The 13,847-nt window shown below is 43.5% G+C and overlaps 1 long non-coding RNA gene across 1 annotated transcript; it reads left to right on the forward strand.

The window, feature by feature from the left end:
- The first annotated feature begins 6,581 nt into the window (after nt 1-6,581).
- On the forward strand, nt 6,582-8,327 carry LOC308403189. The gene is made up of 3 exons (XR_013972874.1): nt 6,582-6,622; nt 7,538-7,659; nt 7,805-8,327. It is a non-coding gene; the product is annotated as an uncharacterized lncRNA (long non-coding RNA).
- The last annotated feature ends 5,520 nt before the right edge of the window (nt 8,328-13,847 follow it).

The following is a 13,847-nucleotide window of genomic DNA, read 5'->3' on the forward strand; positions in this document are numbered from 1 at the left end:
CACAGTAATGGCAGGTTTTGTAATAAGGCAGATCGTGCTAACATAATATGCACTGTTAGTTGATTACCGTATTTCCCGGACTACAAAGCGCACCTGAATATTAGCCGCACAAGCTAAAATCACGGTAAAATCCTGTTTTGTACATACATTAGCCGCACCTGACTAAAGGCCGCAGGTGTTTCAATGTTGACTTATCATATGTAAGAGAATATGCACATAGGGAATGGTCAGGAAAGAGATGGCTGTTTGGAGACACACCCCTTTTATTAATATTTTGAAGAACAAGTTATGGGTACATGTTTGCATAACTTTTTAGGTATATAAGATAAGATAAGATAAGATAAGATAGAACTTTATTAATCCCTCGGGTGGGTTCCTCTGGGAAATTCGATTTCCAAAAAAGCACAGCACCGACAGAAGTTACAGAGTTATACACACACACATATATATAAATACAGAGACAATATAAATAAAATATACGAAGGGGATAAATAGAATAAATAGGAATAAAAATAAAAATACAAGTGAATTGCACATTTCAAGTATTGAGTCTATTGCACCGTTGACTATTTACAAAAGTATTGCACAAAAGGTATTGCACAGTGAGGTGAAGAGGCACTACAGCTTAGTTGTTCCCTCCTTTGTCCTCCTGTTTCCCCTCCCTCTCCCCTCCAGAGAGGAGTTAAACAGTTTGATGGCGTGTGGGACAAAGGAGTTTTTAAGTCTGTTAGTTCTTGTCTTTGGGAGAAGCAACCTGTCACTGAACAGACTCTTCTGGTTGTTAATGGCCGTGTGCAGAGGATGCCCAGCATTGTCCATAATGTCCATCAGTTTCTTTAATGTCCTTTTCTCTGCCACTGTCACCAGAGTGTCCAGCTTCATGCCGACCACAGAGCTAGCCCTCCTGATCAGTTTCTCCAGCCTGGATGAGTCCTTCTTTGCTGTGCTGCTCCCCCAGCACACCACAGCATAGAAAAGTACTCCAGCAACCACCGACTGGTAAAACATCCTCAGGAGCTTCCTGCAGATGTTAAAAGACCTCAGCCTCCTGAGGAAGTACAGTCGGCTTTGGGCTTTTTTATACAGGTGCTCTGTGTTGCATGACCAGTCCAGTTTATTGTCCACCCACAGCCCGAGGTACTTGTACTTGTTGACCACCTCCACCTCCTCCCCCTCTATCTGAACCGGCAGTGGACCTGCTCTAGACCTCCCGAAGTCCACAACCAGTTCCTTAGTCTTTGAGGTGTTGAGTTGCAGGTGGTTTGTGTGACTCCATGCGACAAAGTTCCTCACCAGACTTCTGTACTCCTCTTCCTGATCATCCCAGATACACCCCATGATGGCTGTGTCGTCTGCAAACTTCTGAATGTGGCATAATTCAGAGTTGTAGCAGAAGTCAGAGGTGTACAGGGTGAAGAGAAGAGGGGACAGCACAGTTCCCTGTGGTGCTCCTGTGCTGCTGACCACAGTGTCAGACGTGATGTCCTTCAGCCTGACGTACTGTGGTCTGTCGGTGAGGTAGTCGGAGATCCAAGCCACCAGGCAGGGGTCCACCTCCATCCTGTTCAGTTTTTCTTGAAGCATACAGGGCCGGATGGTATTAAAGGCACTGGAAAAGTCAAGAAACAGTATCCTGACCGTGCCTTTTCCCCCATCCAGGTGTGAGTGGGCTCTGTGTAGGAGGTACAGGATGGCATCCTCCACTCCGACACCCGCCTTGTATGCAAACTGTAGTGGGTCCTGGGCATGTTGTACCTGTGGTCGGAGGAGGTTGAGGAAGAGCCGCTCTAGAGTCTTCATAAGATGTGACGTCAGTGCCACCGGTCGGAAGTCATTCAGCTCATTGGGCCGGTTCTTTTTGGGGACCGGGACGATGCAGGATGTCTTCCATAGGGCGGGCACTCTCCCCAGTCGCAGACTGAGGTTGAAGACTCGTTGTAGCGGCTCCCCAAGTTCAGCAGCACACGCCTTTAGCATCCTAGGACACACCTTGTCTGGGCCTGCTGCCTTTCTGGGGCGAAGCTTCCTCAGTTGTCTCCTGACCTGATCCACTGTGACACTGGGAGATGTTTGGGAAGAGGGGAGGGGGGGAGATGTCTTGCTGCTGAGAGAGGGATTGGAGGAGGGGGGTGTCATGGTGTCAGGAAGGGGGGGAAGCGAGGGAGGTAGGAGAGTGGGGATTGGACTCTGTAGTGAAGGTGAGGGTGGGGGGGTTGTGGGCTGGTCAAACCTGTTGAAGAAGTTGTTGAGTTCGTTTGCCTTCTCCACAGTCCCCCCCACTGTGCTTTTCTTGGTGTTGTGGCCTGTGATGGTTTTCACACCATTCCAGACCTCCCTCATATTGTTCCTCTCCAACTTCTGCTCCACCTTCCTCCTGTAGGTGTCCTTTGCTTCCCTCAGGCAGCGTTTCACCTCCCGCTGTGCTGCCTTCATCTCCTCCTTCACTTTGCTCCTGAAAGCCTTCTTCTTCATGTTGAGGACAGCTTTGACTTCCTGTGTTACCCACGGTTTGTTATTAGGATAACACCGTACCGTCTTAGCAGGGGCGACCGTGTCCACACAAAAGTTGAGGTAGTCTGTAAGACAGTGTGTCGCCCCCTCTATGTCCTCACCATGTGGGCTCAGGAGCACATCCCAGTCTGTGGTGTCATAACAGTCCCTCAGAGCATCCTCCTTTTCTGGGGTCCATCTCCGGATGGAGCGCGTTGTGACCGGCTGCCTTTGGACGAGGGGTGTGTATTGTGGCTGTAGGTAAACCAGGTTGTGGTCTGACTTCCCTAGTGGGGGGAGGGGGGTGGCTCTGTATGCATCTCTCACATTAGCATACAATATGTACAAGTAGCGGTAATTACAAGTAGGAAACATGTACTGTGCTTCATAAATGAGTAATAAATGTAGTACATAACAATAACCTACAGCACACCAGAAAAATAGATTCAGACTACCTTTTAGGCTCAGGTGCAGTCACACGCTTTAACAAGAAGAAAAGTCAGTCATTCACCACCATCTTCCTGCGCACTAAAACCACCAAAGTCCTCTTCTCCAGTGTCAGAAACGAACAGGCTCAGAGTGGCTTCGTCATCCACTCTCAGCTTCTTTCCTTCGTTGTCACTTACAAAACCAAACAAATCCTCGCTGTCAGTGTCAGAGTCGAACACCCTCTGAAGGGCCGTGGCAGTGTCCTCCTCTCCATCATGCAGCAGTCCAGCCCTTCGAAATCCGTTGGTGATCATGGATGTTTTCACACTTTTCCACGCTGTCAGATTCCACCGGTGGAGTTGAGCATAACTTGCTTTTCGCAAGTTTATCGCCGCTCGTCATCCACGACTCCCGCTGAACGCGTACCGCTACTTTGAAGTTTGTTTTTCGCGCTACTTGTACGGCACTATGTTGCCTGGCGGATGGACACGTGGCCAACATACCACTCTTGAACCCCGATACTGTGTGTCTGATCACATGTCCTTCCACCAGGCAACGTAGTGCCGTACAACAGCGGAACAAACAAAACAAATCGTCTTACGATATGACAAAAATCAGGGACAATCCACAGAAAAGCCGCACCTGACTAAAAGCCGCAGGGTTCAAAGCTTGTGGAAAAAGTAGCGGCTTATAGCCCGACAATTACGGTATTTACCTGCCGCATTAACGGGAGAGGACGTGCAAACGTTACCGCTGCTGCTGGGCTGAGATTCACGAGTCCGGAGTGAAATTAAAAACACGACATTCATTTAAGGATATCGCGTGTTTGATGAGCAAATGCTTTTGCATATTCGTAATGTTTCCTCCCTTAAATTAAATATCTACTTTGCAAGTATTGCAAGTTGCCCTGTTGTCATCCATTCTCATAAAGCATAACCAAACTTTTGAGCGTTTGAGCCGCCGTGTTTCCTGCCAGGTAAATGACGCTCCGCAACGTGGTGACGTCATTCCGGGTGACTGGAATCGATCGAATTAATCAACTAAATTTCTATATAAAAATGAAGTGAAAGCTGTGTGTTTTTAGGTGTGCTTGTACTGTAATCAGGCAGTCCAACAGGGAAAATAATAATTGGATGCATTTCGCATCAACACACACAAAATGTCATTTAAAAAAAAATTATACAATTATTTTATCTGCCAACAAAACTACAGATTCCCGGTGTAGTATGTATCTACTGTTGTATTTCTTTTGAATACACAACCCAGAATAACTTCACTTTTCTTTTTTTAGATGGCTACCACATGACATCCACTGATTTCCATTCCGCTAGCAACACATAATGCGTGCAGAAAATATATATATATGTATGCCAAGAGTGAACGAGACATCGATTCACTGATCCACACCACCAGGCTATACAGCAATGACATCGGAATGTCGTTCGGACTGCAGAAGTGTAGTCGGATGGTAACAAAGAGAAGGAAGGTAGTCAGAACTGAGGAGATTGAACTACCAGAAGGCAACATTGCAGACATAGAGGACAGTTACAAGTACCTGGGGATCCCGCAGGCGAATGGGAACCATGAAGAGGCTGCTAGAAAAGCTGCAACCACCAAGTACCTGCAGAGGGTCAGGCAAGTCCTGAGGAGTCAGCTGAATGGTAAGAACAAGATCCGGGCCATCAACACGTACGCCCTGCCCGTGATCAGGTACCCTGCTGGGGTAATAGGCTGGCCAAAGGAGGAGATAGAAGCCACTGACATAAAGACAAGAAAGCTCCTTACCATGCATGGAGGGTTTCACCCCAAGTCCAGCACCCTGAGGCTGTACGCTAAGCGGAAGGAAGGGGGCCGGGGACTGGTGAGTGTCAGCACCACAGTCCAGGATGAGACAATGAACATCCAAGAATACATTGGGAAGATGGCCCCAACTGACCGAGTGCTCAGTGAATACCTCAGGCAGCAGAAACCCAAGAAAGAGGAGGGAGACGAGGAACCATCATGGAAGGACAGGCCCCTGCACGGTATGTACCACCGGCAGATAGAGGAGGTGGCTGATATCCAGAAATCCTACCAGTGGCTGAGTTAAAGAGTTGAAGCTCGGTCAAGTTAATTAATGGTTTGAAGCTACAGCCGACGCGATGTTCGACCGATCAATTGTGCAAAGTGACCCACAGCTATTGAAAGAATTGCATACATACTTACAGTACAATTTACCACATATTAAAGGCCTGTGTGTGCCCTCAGCAGCCTGCTGCATTGGAGTTTGCCTGGTAACAGTTGACTCAAACGGAGTCAGGACGTATATTTCTAAAATGTCTTTGTTTGTCGAGTGAGGTCATGCACTGAGGTAAAGACACACGGGCTGCCTGCACACATGCACAGTATATAGACTTGTTTTGCTTGTAAACGGCATGCTCATGTTCTGTTCTGAAGTGCAGTAAGTGAAATAACAGGAAGCATCTGGCGGTGGCGGAGGAACAGAGGAAGGAACTGTTCTTTTTTAGAATATGTCCGAGCTGGAATTACTGGAACATGCATGTTTATTTATCTGCTCTGACACATAATGCTCGTCATCAACTATGTTATATATATGACACCCCATTTATTGTCCGGAGAAGATCGATGCTGTTTGAGTGATTGTGCTCGACTTCCCACATATATGTGTTTTAATAAAATCATTGTTTTGACGCACAATGGACCCCCAGTCGTATGTCTCTTCCCTCAAATACAAATCAGGACAGGAGCATGAAGCTACCATGCTATAACGGGGAGGCACCTCCAGAGACCTATCTAATCCAGGTACAGGTTAGTTGTAGTTGCAGAACGCTATAGGACTGAGACAGCTGAGGCATCAAATGTTTGATTAAACGGATGAAAAAGAGAAGTTTTTTCCCTATAATTATCACTTCTTACAATCTGTAGCAACTTCAAGTCTGTCAGCGTGCTGAGCATGCTCAGAATGTGACAATATATTTTTGTTCAATATTTAATTTCTTTCAGTTGCAATTGTTAAATGAAAAAAAATATATATTCTTATAATTTAGCAAACTAATTTATCAAAAAACAAACAAACATATATCTGTATTAGTTTTAATAAATTAATTTGACACCTGCATTGAAAATACCATATTGTATTCATACAGAATCAGTTTGGTATCATTGTTTGTCTGATTGCTGAAACTAAGAGCTACTTTGATCTGTTTAGATCTAAAGTATCCAAAGTTGAGCTCTAATGTTTCTTCACCCCTGTGTGTGTGATATGTGATTTCCTACATGCTGGCAGAGCAGCAGTTTGTGCTCACAGATGGTGACGGTGTGGAGAGACGGTGGTGTTTCCTCAGAAGAACCAGCAGAGTCACTTGCTGACTGATGTTCGTCTGCACTGCACAGAGGAAATCAACTGACCGAGGTTTGTCCAGTGACGTGTTATGAAATGTATATTTGTTTTATGCTTACAGTTATGTTGTTCTTGACAGAGGCTCTGCAGAGGTTAGACAAAGCAGAGAAAACATGTGCTTTACATTTTACTGTGATTTATTGAGATATTTGTTGCCTGATGTTCAGCAGGAATGGAGAAATGGAATCAAAGGGAGATGTTTTTGCTGTTTTTGTAATGATGTAAGTAAATCTTCAATATTATTTATTTGCTTGGTTATATTAGGAGTGTTTCTGAGTGAGGGGGAGAGGAGTCATCATCCAGGTAAAGTGACATAGATCAGTGGATACACTTGTCTCCCCTTTAACACTAGGAGTCCCAGGCTTCAGGAGACGATCCAAGTCATCCTTAAATGTTAGGCTATGTTCACACTGCAGGTCTTAATGCTCAATTCCGATTTTTTGATCAAATCTGATTTTTTTGTCTGCTCGTTCACACTACAAATAAAATGCGACAGCAAACGCGTTCTAGTGTGAACGCTCAAAGCGGCCCGCATGCGCAAAAGAAGACGTCACACACAACACGCTCTGTTTAGACCCAGAGCAACAGTATTGTTTGACTGATGGCCCTTAATATAAAGACTTCGGACTTCATGTTTCCCAATTTTTGCTTTAAGTTATTTTGTTATTTACATAATAATGTAAATAACCTAATAATGATCCTTATTGCTGTTTTAGAGGAGCGGTGCTGCAAAGGACAGTTGCAGATTTCTGTCAGAATCTGCAGGTTATGCAGTACAAATAAAATGTTCACGTTTCTCCAACGTTGTCTTCCCAGCAGTCTCACCGGATGGCCAGGAAGCATTCGCAATGTCTTCTCTGGCGCTGATAATTGGCGTCTGTCTTGTGTCAGTGACATAAAAGACGGATTTAATGCGACATGATCGTTCAAACAGCAGTCGCTTTCTGAAACATCGGATATGTATCGGATTCAGTACCACATACGAAAGTGACCCAGATCGGATTTGAAAATATCGGATTTGTGCCGTTCACACTGTCATACCATGATCGGATATGGGTCGCATAGGGTCAAAAAAATCGGATTTGATGCGCTTTTGCCTGCAGTGTGAACGTAGCCTTAGTGCTTTCAAATACACAAACATTTTTAAAGGACAAATGAACATCCAACTTTGACTGTAATACAAAATAAATCTTTGCATGTGTGTTTTCAAACTCTCAGATGGGCAGCATATCAGTCTTGGACTGTCTAACCTGCCGGAGCAGCACTGAATGGCCACCACACATGAGCATGTTCCTGCAACATTCAGCATGTGATCCTTCATCTGTGTGCTTCTGCTTTTGGTAAGTAGAGTTACCCAACTCCAGTAACTCTAAACACATGCAATCCATTTCTAACGGCCAGGTTACTTCCTGTCAGTTACTTTAGAAACCATGTGGTCACCTGACCTAACACTGTTTCTTCTTCTTCTTCCCCTTAATGTTCAAGTGTCACATGTCAAACAGCTGGAGAGGAAACTACACCAGTGTACTGGGATGTTTCACCAACACGTGCCAGATGCTGTTCCTTCATGGTGACGTCACCAGAGACAGCCCCACCCACCTCAGGACCTCGCCATTGATCATGATGATTATAATGATGACAGCGAGCGGAACTAAGACTGTAAAAATCCACGACCAGAATGTTTCTTTCTAATTATTAATGAATACTGAGAGCCTCTTTCTGTGTTTTGTCTGTTTTGTTTTTTGTTTGTTTTTTTTTTACCTCATTTGTTACTAACAAAGTTCACAAACTCACACAGTTTACATTCTGTATGTTTCCATCTTTACCAGCCACACTAACTGTATTTAAGAAAATAATCCTTAGAAATCGTCATTTTTCTCTTTTGTAATTGATGATAATTCAGTGAATATACTGCGCTGCTTCCTTCTATTGCGTCACACATTGCTTTAAGTTTTTCAGTGTCCAGTTATTTTTTACTGCTGTTTGAATTCTCTGAATGTTTGACCCTGTAGACTGTTTGATGGATTGCTTGTCTTCCTGTTTGTAACCGCCGCCTGTTTTTTAATAAAGATTTGGATTTCTGACTTCAACACAGCCTCTGCGTGTCCTCCCTTTGTGTCCTCTTCCTCTGTGAATGTGTTGCATGTGTCACAGATTCATTTTATTAACAGCTTTCCCACAGTGAGTTGCATCAGCATTCATTCACAGCACATTTCAGAAGGATTCAGATTAATACAGTGATCTTACAGTCAGAATGATCCTGACAGAGTGCCACTGTAAATGATCTTTCATCAGGTCAATTTCAAAGTTCAGTATTTCAAAGCAGGAGTTATGAAGACTCATACTGGCATTAGGACTAATAATATGTACTTACAAAGTCAAAGTTTTTTAATTATGCTAGAATATTGGAAGACAATCAACTTTTAGTGTTTTCCGCATATTAATTATTCTGAAATAGAGACGGTGACCCTAACTGTGCAGAAGCACTAAACAACTGACAATCTAACAGACATCATTGGCCTGAGCTGTCATGCACAGTGAGTCTGATCCTTTGCTGTGAGAGTCTGACAAGCATGTTTCTGGTCAGTTTGGAAGAAATAATATCACAATGTTGATCTTTCTTTCAATATTCCTTCTCTTTTACAACATAAACTGTGATCAAAGCTACTTATGTTCACAGCATGTAATAATACTGACAGTCCAGGGCATTGTGGTCTGTTGAGCTAGGGTTAGGGTTAGCAATTCAGACATATGTAATCAATATTAAACGTCTCTGACGTGGGCCACTGTCCGCAGTGTTGGGAAATCCATACCAGGATGGAACGAGTCAAGGTAGGTGAGCATCCACGAGAAGACACAGCAGATGCATCCTACTAATACTGACAGGACCAGGAGACTCCAGAAACCGAGCATCTTCTCTTCAGTGCCATCCTCGCCTGTCACCCTCTCTGCCCGCAGCTCTTTGAGTATGGGGTAGATAAGGGTGAAGAGAAACCCTTATTACTAATTTGTATTATAATTCAATTTCCATGAAATATTCATATTCAGTATCGGTCCTTTTATATTAATAACCATGTATCCACCCAGGCTCATGGTGGGGCAGGGCTCTGTCCTGGGATGCTTGAGTAAAAGGTAATGTACACCCTGACCAGGTATCCAGTCTGTCAGAATTGTTTTCAATATTTGGTTCAAAAACACGAGTGACAACAAAAATCCAACTAGGATTCTTGCATATGATGAATGAAGTCTGTCTTTGACTGTATTCTCCAGCTGATCCATCAAACCCCCAGCAGGTGAACCTTATTCATGACATAACACGGCAACAATGTAAAAAATGAAACAGCAACAGTCTAAATGTAAAGTGCATTCTAAAGTCCTCTTCAATAAATCATATGCAAAGAGTCATTCAGGACTGTAAAATGTGAACTACAGAACCCAGAGTCTTCATCATTAAATCTCTGGTTGCTTCATTTTTCTATCCTATATCAGATACTTTAAGGTTAGGTTAGGTAAAGTTGCATTCTCATGGTGAGGCAAAATGCTTTATGTGTGTGTGTGCGTGTCATGTACGGCTATAAAAGGCCTATAATTACAGAACAAAGCGGGGTTTGAGTCCGAGTTGCGGCAGACTGTCACTACTTGTAAATGGAACGCAGCCTTCCTGCGGCGGACAGCTAATAACAGGAATCGGACGCGGTCCAGCCAAGTCCACAGCAACCACCATAGCAACCGCCTAGCATGACCTTAAAAACATATTCTCTCTTCATAACTATCAAAAACATGAAATGATTTGCAAAGTGTGAAAGTGTTATAGCTGCAGAGAGCTATGGCGGTATCTTTGGAAGCTGTTTACATAGCTAATAATATACGATGTAACCATGGAGACAGTCAGTCACGTGAGCTAGCAATGCATGTTTACTACAGTGAATAAGGTGATTGCGTGCACAGCGTGCACACGCTGCAGAGGGTAAAGACATTACTTCAATATTGTTTTATATTGATATATATTTGCCTTCTGTTGACCATCACCTCAGGTTCACCATTACAGTTTCAGCATACAGATGCACACTGTCTAAATATCAACACATTCAAAACTCATGTCTCAGAAATAAGCACAGCTGTTCATGTTTGTCATTAGAGTTTTATTTGTAAGAAAATTATGAGCTTCATATTGTGCATCAAATAAAAGAACATTTCACAACTCTGAGTCAACAGAAACAGGAAACAGAAATGTCTCTAATGTAGACATGTACAGTGTAGTGTAAGCATTAAAAGATCATAAAGGAAACACTAACATTTATGTGAAACTAATTGTAATAAAAAAATGAACAGGTGGTTTATAGATGTAAAAGAAAGAATCTGAAAACAACACTTTTTTGGTCTAAGTGATCAAAGTAGAAAACAGAACTGATGCTCAAAAACAAACCGTAGCTGCACTAATATTACACATCTCCATTGTTGTAGTGAACAGACATGTTGCTTTTAAAACCACATGCAGTGTGTGACCATGACTGTTCACTGAGACCATGAACGCCACTTCGCTGAAGCCTTCGCATTCTTCTTCTTCTAAATTGGAAGCAGAAGGAGCATTTGTTACCACCATCACCCAGGACCTGAAGTGGGAGCCCACCATCACCTCCGTCATCAAGAAAGCCCAGCAGAGGATGTACTTCCTGAGGCAGCTGAAGAAATTCAACCTGCCAACACGGACGATGATGCAGTTCTACACTGCAATCATCGAGTCCATCCTCACCTCCTCCATCACCGTGTGGTACGCTGGAGCCACTATCAGGGACAAACAGAGACTGCAGCGTGTTGTGCGCTCTGCTGAGAAGGTGATTGGCTGCAGACTCCCATCTTTGCAGGACCTGTACACCTCCAGGACATTGCGGCGTGCAGCTCGGATCTCAGCTGACCCTTCTCACCCTGGACACAGTCTGTTTGACCTGCTCCCCTCAGGCAGGAGGCTCCGGTCCATTCACACCAGAACCTCTCGCCATAAGAACAGTTTCTTCCCCTCTGCTGTTGGACACATGAACAATAACCACATGACTGCCCCCGCCACTAACACATGACCCTACGCTGTGTCACTGCATCATTCCATGTTTGGCACTGATCACCACCTGCACTCATGTATATATCATGTATGTATCTATCTACTTAGCACTTTTAATTCTTATTCTCATGTATATAGCTCATGTATATCTCATGCACATATCTTTCTATGGAGCACTTTTAATTCCTATTCTTATTTTTATATTTTTATGACACTATGTTTGCACTGAAGCACCGCAGCAATTTCCTAATGTTGTAAACCTGCTCAACATTTGGCAATAAACCCCTTTCTGATTCTGATTCTGATTCTGAAACAGTTAATTGCTTACTTGAGATGAAATCTGCTCAGCTACTTTGAAAACAGCTTCTAACTGGTTCCTCCTTTAACAGGATGACTGCTCAGGGGTAAGGCCATCATGCAGTCCAGCAACCTTTATGGTTCTGCTTTGATTCACCAGGAACTATTAGGGAAACCTTCCAGCGCCTCCTGTGAAAGACACAGGCATAAACACACGAACATTTATTAACATGTTCCACAGTGTTCCAGTTTGATTTTCTCATCCTGTGGACAACAACGTACATGGATGCAGGTTTATTGTTAACTTTTGTAAGGTTTATTTAGTGAACATATCCAGCTGCAGCTCCACTGTGATCCTGAACTGGATAAGCACTTAAGAAAATGTGTCAATAAATGCACATACATCAACTTACTATATTTATCCAAACAGACGGGACCAATAATGCTTCACTGAGTTAGAGACTTTAATGTCTCTTCTATGTAAGAATGTCTCGTGCTGATAGACCTGCAAACTTGACAACAAAGGTTTTTCAGACTGCATGTAGCTGTCCTCTATGTCAGCTCACACATTTACATTCATGTCACACTTATTTCTGCTTTCCCATTTTATAATTATTACTTACATTTTGATTAGATACCTTGAGTTTGTAAATGATCAGATTACATAATTGGAATACAATGTATCCAATTCAGGGTTGCGGGAGGATGAAGCCTATCCCAGCTGATACAGGAATAAGACGGGCTGCCAGTTTATTGCAGGGCTAACACGATATGTGTAACAGAAAATCCACTTAAATGTTTGATATTTCTTATAATAATCATAATTATGACTATTATTTAAAGGTTTCTTTATAAATACATTTTGATTTTTTATATCCTCTAAAATATAAACCTGAGCTGTTTCAGATTCTGACCTCTGACCTCAGTGACCTGGCTGTGTCCTCACTGCAGCTCCCTCTTGGAAGTACTTCTGCTTCTTGTCTACCCCCAGTGTTGACCACCTGCCCTTGATATCACGTACTGTACCTGAGGAACAAAAAAGGACAAACACTTGCCTTCATTTAAGAAGTACAGTGGGGCAAAAAAGTATTTAGTCAGCCACCGATTGTGCAAGTTCCCCCACTTAAAATGATGACAGAGGTCAGTAATTTGCACCAGAGGTACACTTCAACTGTGAGAGACAGAATGTGAAAAAAAATGCATGAATTCACATGGTAGGATTTGTAAAGAATTTATTTGTAAATTAGGGTGGAAAATAAGTATTATTTAAGTATTTTATAAGTATTTCAACGCCCATTGTATGGACTGATAACAGCTGAAGCGGGTGAATAAAGTCACCCAGTAGCTAGCTGTGCCATTACCCAGCATACACCACTCCCTCCGTAAATGCAATAAACGATACAAAAGAATCGTTCTACCTGTTTTTCAGGTAGTTATTTACATTATATAATTTATTGTGTTCTGTATATGTCACTACAATGTGATTTGGAAAATGTCTAAATATACTGACAACAGGCACTTCTGCAGCAATCTCTTCAATCGGAGGACCCTTCACGTCAATTCCCGACGCGAGGGGGGTACCCTGCGCGTCCATAAGTGAAGCAGAGGGAGCCTGACCATGCGTCACACGTTTGACGAGTTGGGAGTGAGAACGTGTTGACTAAACAGATGGTACAACAGAGGAAACAGCTGTCCAAGTCGCTCTCGCCTTGGAAGGCAGGGCCCTGCAGATCCTCACAGATCTTCAGCCAGAAGAGCGTTTAAGTTGTCCTGCTGTAGCCAGAGCAATGCAGAGCAGGTTTGGGCTCCATAAACATGCAGATGATGCCTAAGATAAACTTGCCAGCCGCCCACGGAGACAAGAGGAGAGTCTGGGTGCCTATGCTGGAGACCTTTGTCTTTATGCATGAAGAGAGTACCCTGCTTTTGATGCTGCAGCACAGGAAGAGCTTGCTCTCCAGGCTTTTGTTCAGGGTCTCCAGTCAAAACAACTACAAGAGCACATCAGTCTGCATGCACCAGAAACCCTGGCAGCAGCTCTAACTGAGACAGAAAGAGTGGAGCATGTGCTCAGCTCAGGTGCATGCAGCCCTGGCACAAGTCACAAATGTGTCAAATGGACTACAAAGGGAGTGACCAGGAGGAGAAGGCCCTCCAAACCACCATCACACCACC

This window comes from Rhamphochromis sp. 'chilingali', assembly GCF_963969265.1.
Source record: "Rhamphochromis sp. 'chilingali' genome assembly, chromosome: 1".
NCBI lineage: Eukaryota > Metazoa > Chordata > Actinopteri > Cichliformes > Cichlidae > Rhamphochromis > Rhamphochromis sp. 'chilingali'.